Raw genomic sequence first — 7,014 nt, forward strand, 5'->3', positions numbered from 1 at the left:
CATTTCAAGTAGACCTGTGATATTTTTTATCTGTCTTGTGTTTACATAGTGCAAAGTGGGATATTAACCACTTAATCTGACTTCCTCTAGTTCTTTAGAAAATCCTCCTTAAACAGCGCAGGCAATTCCATTTTATTTTTGTGACTGAGATTATTCATCCTAACTGAAAATGTTGCTGTTAAGTTCTATGCATAGACTGTTGATAAAAAAATTAAAATAACGTTTAACGCGTGGCTCGTCTTTTTTCCCAGCTGAATACTTACTGCTCTGCTCATGAAATAGATATGCTGAGCATTTTCAACCATTTCTTTCTTTTATTTTATTAAAAAATAACCAACCTTAATATTTTTTAGCCAATTACAATTGTCATATATGCTATAGCTTTTTTTCCTAAGCCACAAACAGAATAATAGCATCACGCTCCACTGCAAGTGAAGTGATCTCAGCCTTTACATTAGGAGAAAATCAGAATGGTATGACTGCAGTTCATTACTGAAATAGGTAACTGATGAACTGAAAAGACAAAGGGCATTGTTAAATGAAATGTCATTATTAGAGCTGCTCATGTTTAACAAATGTACTGTAAGTTAATTCAGTGGTGTTTTCTCCAAAGTTCTCTATAGGATGTTCACCATTCCTGCTTATGGCCTTTACATGTTCAAGATATTTTTATTTTCTTTGTGGAAACCATGTGAACTAAATCTTTTAATGAAACACCGGTTAAACTGTTGAAAAAAAATGTTACATCAACTTTTGTCCAAGATTTACCTCCAGAACTATCGTTCATCCTGCAATCTCTGAAAGACAAACCTCTTTAAATATTTTTAAATGTTTATTTAAATCATGTTTGAATAAATGCCTTGTTTTCCTTGAAGGAAAATGGAAGGTAAATTCTGAGTTTCATGGGGAAAAAGATTTAGCCTTTAGGCTCCAATTCAGCAATCTACAACTATGCAGCAAAGCACTTTGGCACGTGTTTAATGTCAGGACCTGAAGCATCTGTTTTAATATGTTGCTGAACTGGGTCTTTAAAGCACAAGCAGAATCTTGGACCTCATATTTTAAGAGCTGTGTAAAAGTGGTGTTCTGATATTAAATTAAAAACATATCATACTTTCAGCATCTGTGGGAAACTGCATTGCCTCGGAGGTGATAAAAATAATTTATGGATCTCAGTATTTTTCACAACAAGGAAATGACCTCAGCTTTGGCAATCTGAGGTAGTTAGTGAAGCTTTTCTGCTACATTTATGGATTTACTCAAGCTACATATGCTTTGACCTGTATTTTAGATTTATTGGCAGATACATAAGTCACAGTAAATAACCTAAAAAGCAATTGATGCTCTGTGCATTTTGTGCATGGGCTGATTGACAGATTAAGAGGGGCTGCTTCTCCACAAGTGACTGAAACTTGTGCCCTCGCTTGTTATAAATACGTCAGCTAAGGTGTCATGCACATTCTTTAACCAAAAATTCTAATATAACTGGAAGCATAAAAGCATATTCAGACTGTAGTACGTGTAAATATAAGTTTTAAAAGAAACGATGTTGATACACATGCTACAGTCAGGGCAATTAAACTCCTGAAGGCCTCTCATCTCCACGCAGTCCCACCGGCTCGATGCCCCTCAGGATCGGGGCTGCAGGGTCCATGTCGGTGTTGCAGAGCGTTAGTGCTTCAAAAGAAGGAGGTTCCTCCTGCTCTCATGGTATGGACATTCAGCTCAGCACTCTTAATAGCTGAGGACTTCAGCCTGAGCTTGTTAACATCTTGAGTGGGGTTTTGAAATAAAGATCTGGGCCTTGAGTGCCATATGCAGGGCAGCATTCAAGCGCTTGCACAGTCATACAGGATTGAGCAATTACTTTGGTATGTGATGGAGGGAGAGTCGCGCTGGGTTTCCTCAGGTGGTTCAAGCACTGAGCAGTAAATAAGGGAAATAGATAGTGTGTATTTGATGGTCTAGCATCTGATTGGAAATCACAAACCCCGTGACACAGCCGTGGAACTAAGATATTAGTGACATTAAGTAGACATCCCTAATATCTTTTCATCCCTTTTTCACTTTAGGCAAGGAACTTAAAAGTTACAATCAAATATCTATACTGATATCTCCATCATTTGCCTGCTGGGAAGTAGAAAACAAACGTCTCCCTCTCCCATCCTTCTACCAAAAGTGAGATTAATTTAAAGTGTAAGACAGGACTGTAAAAGTTTACTCTCCATCTCCTTGTTCTTGTGGTTTTAACCTGATCTCTTATTAACCCTTTCACACAGCTTTTTAGGCAGTAAAGAAACTGACATTATAAAAGTTCTAAAGCAGCCCATGGTGATATGTCTTCATTCTTTCAAAAGTAGCACAAGATATGTAATAAAGAATAAAAGTTTACTCACTTGAAACTGAGCTTCGTCCTCATCTGTTCAGATATGCATAGGTTTTAAATACGGATGTAGGGAAAAAAAATGATAGCAGATTCTATCTGTTCTACTGTTTCTGTGACTTAAAAACATCACAAACAAAATAAACGTGACTTGAATTACAACCAGTTATGGATGAATTAATATTTTCTGCTACCTGACTGTGCCATGGGTGATCTGTGCACTGGAAATGAACCTTGCACTGTCTGAATATGCACGGAGCTCGATGAGCTTGCTGCAGGAACACCAGCCAGCAGGCAAAACACTTCTCCTCTCTCTCTCTCTCTCTATATATATATGGGTTTTTTTTTTTCCATTTGTTTAACTTCACTGCCATCTGCTGCTCAGGATCGGAACCTGTACCGCACGCCCGGGAAACATCTGTGGTGTGCACAGGTCTTGATTGCTGTAGAGCTTCTAACTCTTCCATGTTTTAATGTACTGTGAAGGCCAGGAGGGAAATATTTGCCCATAAGGCTTGTGTCCCAGGGGACACTATGCTACCACTACCATTGTCAGGAGTTCTTCTAACAGACCAGAAGATGCTGAGTTCCTACTAAATTATAATAAGTGTTTAAATGGGCACATTAAATCAGAAGCAAGCCCGGGCCCTAGTAGAGATTGCTGCTTGATGCTCTCCTTTGTGTGTTTATACGTGCCCAAGGGAGTGTTTCATCACCATCACATCTTGAGAAGGCTCCAGCAACACCAGCCTAAGTAACGCCATGGTTCTTTGTGCGCGGTTCCTCTTCTGCATCTTCCTCCCACTTCTACTCTAGAGAGCAAGCCATCCTCACGTTCCTTCTCCCAGAACTATTGCCATGTGTTCCTTCAAGCAGATCCTGGAAAATCCCATCTTTTCCATCTGGCTTAAAAGAACCTAGAAGAACAGCTTGAGAAGTAATCAGTAATTATAGCATCTCTCATTCTGTGCAATGGAAGCACCAGCAGTTTATTAGGCAGAGAGGTCCAGACCAGATGGATCATCAGCTCTGGTCATTCAGTGTGTCAGGTAGTTCCTTCCAGTCTGTTTACTGTTTACTGGTGTTTTCACTGCATTTAACAAAGAAAGGACACTCAGAATGGGTGATGGGTTGTGTCCAGCAAAAACCAGGGCTATATATAATGAGTATGGCTTCAAATAATTGATCACGCAAAATACATTAAAAGAAGAAAACATTCTACCACTGATGGGTGCAGTTAGAGATAGGAGGTCTGTAAAAGCAAGGCATTTTCTAGCACTTTCTATGTAGACTTAGCCAGCTTTGGCTCAGTAACTTAATTATTTGTCCTGACTTAATATAAAACAACAGAAAATTTTACTGTGATGTCAATAGGCTTTGGAGGAGACTGTCAGTAAAACTACTGTGCACACTAAAGTGGTATTTCAAGATTAACCTAAATATTTTGTTTGTTTAGCTAATTTGATGGCCTTGAAAGATAAATTATGATATTACACAGTTATATACATGTATTACAAATAGTTTAGTTTTCCCCTGCAGTGTCAGAGACAGACTCTTGTCAGAAGCAGGTTACTTCTCTAGTATTAACCATTTCCACTTGGCAACACCTACTGTCTCCTTTCTTTTCTGATATTTTTTTTTCATTACTAAAAGGCTTGATAATCAATACAGCTGTAGAAAAAGCAAGGTACAGCCTGTGTCCCCTTATGCTTTAGCAATAAAATGGTAGTTCAGTCCCGATCTCAGAATACCTATTGCTATCAAAACTAAGTTATGAACTACATGGCAGAAAAAAATGTAGTTTGATTTTAAGATACTCTGTTCAGTGCAGACTTGACAGTGAGAAAAGTCTTATTTTGCCTTATAAATTGAGTTAATTTTCTATGGAACTCAGTGAAAAAGCTTCAGAAGAGAATTCATGCCAATTCCCAAGTAGAACAATATCCTTTGGGACAACCAGATTTGTATTAAAAAGTATTATCCAGTATTTGGTTACCTGTTAGCATTGGAGCATGTTCTGGTGGAGAGAATATATTAACAGTCATACTAAAGTCCAGGTCATCTGAAAAACCTCTGTGTGAGACAGGAAATAAAATACCCCTAAACTGAAAGAGTTTAGTAAAACACTTTGGAAAGAGGTTTCTCTAGAACTGACCAACACCAAAGGCCAGAGATGTGGGGGACTTTGTGCTTTATTTCTCCATAAAGTGTTTTAAGTAACTGTTCTGACTCCAATCTTTGGTTTCTCCTCTATGAACACCCACTCTTTCACACAAGCACTCAGCATATATTCAGGCAGACTTTCAGAATCTCTTCAGAACTGGCTTATCATTGAAAATTTTGCCTCTGCTGCAAGTTCATGGGTAATCACTGGTATTTCTAACTTATTACACGGCATGAGAGCCACTGCTTGCTATCTGACTTGGGCACCTCCAGTTCATTATGTATTACTGAAAGCACACTAGGTTTTCTCTCTTTTGCAGATCAGCATAGACCTGTTTTCTCTGAGTGACTGTGAAGGGCGCTGCTCCACTTCATATATACCTCCAGACATAAAGGCGGGTGAATCCTGATGTGATATTCTGATACAGCATATGCAGCTCATTTCATCCTACTTTCTAGATCAAAGAATTGCAGGATCTTTTCTGCTATAAAAACAGAAGTATCATAGAATCATAGAATAGTTTGTGTTGGAAGGGACCTTTATAGGTCATCTAGTCCAACCCTCCTGCCTTGACTACAAAGCAGCCAGCTCGGGAAGCACAGACTGACAAAAAATAAAATGCATTGTGAGATTTTTCTTTAAATCTGCAGTAGAAATGGAGCTGGAAGGGAGTCCAGCCAGAAGAGATGAAGACAGAGAGGTGACTTTGAGCTCAGTAGAACAATAGTCAAGTTAAATGGTTAATTATTCTCTCTGTGAAAGTTATAGTTCCTGAACTAATGGTGGCAACTCAATTGCCGCCTGGAAGCAGCTACTAGCTTGGCTCATCTCTGCTCCACATGGATTTTAACAGCCATTCTATGATTTTAATAGCCATTCCGAACCAACTAGACAGGACAGCCTCTGGCATAGCCCAGGTGTTTGTGTATCTGTAGGAACTTATGCCTAATTTCAAACATCACGGAAGTTACAAGGCACCCTTTCCCATCTTCCCATGCCTTTCTGGAAGGCATCATTGCTGATAAGAGGGCAATGCTTTAGGGATGTGCAGTACACCTCCAAACTTATTCCAGCCTTTCAAACTCAAAAGAATATGAGCTACTGGAGACAGTGGAGGAAGTGCTAGGAGAATTCTACAACAAAAAGAACTCATTAGCCTTGAACTATCAAAAAAATCCAACATAGTCACTGGAGTCAGCCAAACTGCTGCTTTTGAGTTGACTGATAAGAAAAATGCTAACAATCTTAGAGGTGAATCTTTGTCCTAAGTGGCCCTGCATAAAGGATGAGAAGACGTGTAATAACGCATTGCCAGTTCTCCCTGTTTTTATTATGGGCCTTGCAATATTCAGTGTTTATTTAAAGCCCAACTCCTGGATTCAAGAGATTACGTGGAAGTCTCTGGTTTAATTAAGAAACAAACAAGAAAGGTTTTATTCATTTTGTGGTTGCTGCTAAAAAAACTCTCCAAAGGTGCAAAAGCCAAAAAAAGCAGATAGAAAAACCTTCATATGTGATTTAGATATATTAATCACCTGATCTAAGTTGATTACATTATTTGTGGAGACTGAATTTTTAATGTTTACTGTTTAGTTGACACTGATGAAGCCAAACTCAAGAGGAGGTTTCTTTTTAAAATGTCCCGTCCTTTAATTAGCATCAAAACAGCTTCAGCTCAAGTCAGTTGATTCCTTTGTGATAGCACTTGTGAAGGTAAAAAAGCAGGTAGCACTGACTGCTGGTGTTACCTATATGACTGGAACAAATGTTAACAAATCCAGCTGCCATGTGACTGATATTAGATGCAAAAGATAATGGCAATGGTATCACTCTGCGACACACAGAAAAGGAAATAATCTTGTCTGGAACACGTAATTCTGTCAAAGAAGAATTTTCCCTTTCTGGTACATGACATTAGACCTTTGGCAAGACTGGATTGCAGATATGTGATTCTAAAAGCAAGAGCCCCCACTGAAGTTGATTCTCGGTTGTAAGCAGTAAACACCTTTCTGGCCACAACGAGCATCTGGTCCTGCCATCAGAAAGTACAGAAAGCTCTCAGAGATCAAGGTGGGCTGCTGATGGTCTCTGAATGAGACAGCTTCTTCCAGGCTGCAGAATGCGATGAATTTGTTGAACCTTTTCTATGAATGTAACCTTACCAGGTGGCTTTTTAACAACTGAGCTGGAACCTAAGTCTTCTGGTCTTGAGTCTCTCTTGCTTCCTATATTTGACATTTTGCCCTCTAAGAAGCCTTAGAATCACAGAATGTTAGACGTTGAAAGGGACCTCAAAAGATCATGTAGTCCAATCCCCCCATGGAGCAGGAACACCCAGATGAGGTTACACAGGAAGGAGTCCATGCGGGTTTGAATGTCTCCAGAGAAGGAGACTCCACAACCTTCCTGGGCAGCCTGTTCCAGTGTCTGTCACTCTCACTGTGAAGAACTTTCTTCTCATATTTAA

The sequence above is a fragment of the Nesoenas mayeri genome (assembly GCF_963082525.1).
Source record: "Nesoenas mayeri genome assembly, chromosome: 6".
Taxonomy (NCBI): Eukaryota; Metazoa; Chordata; class Aves; order Columbiformes; family Columbidae; genus Nesoenas; species Nesoenas mayeri.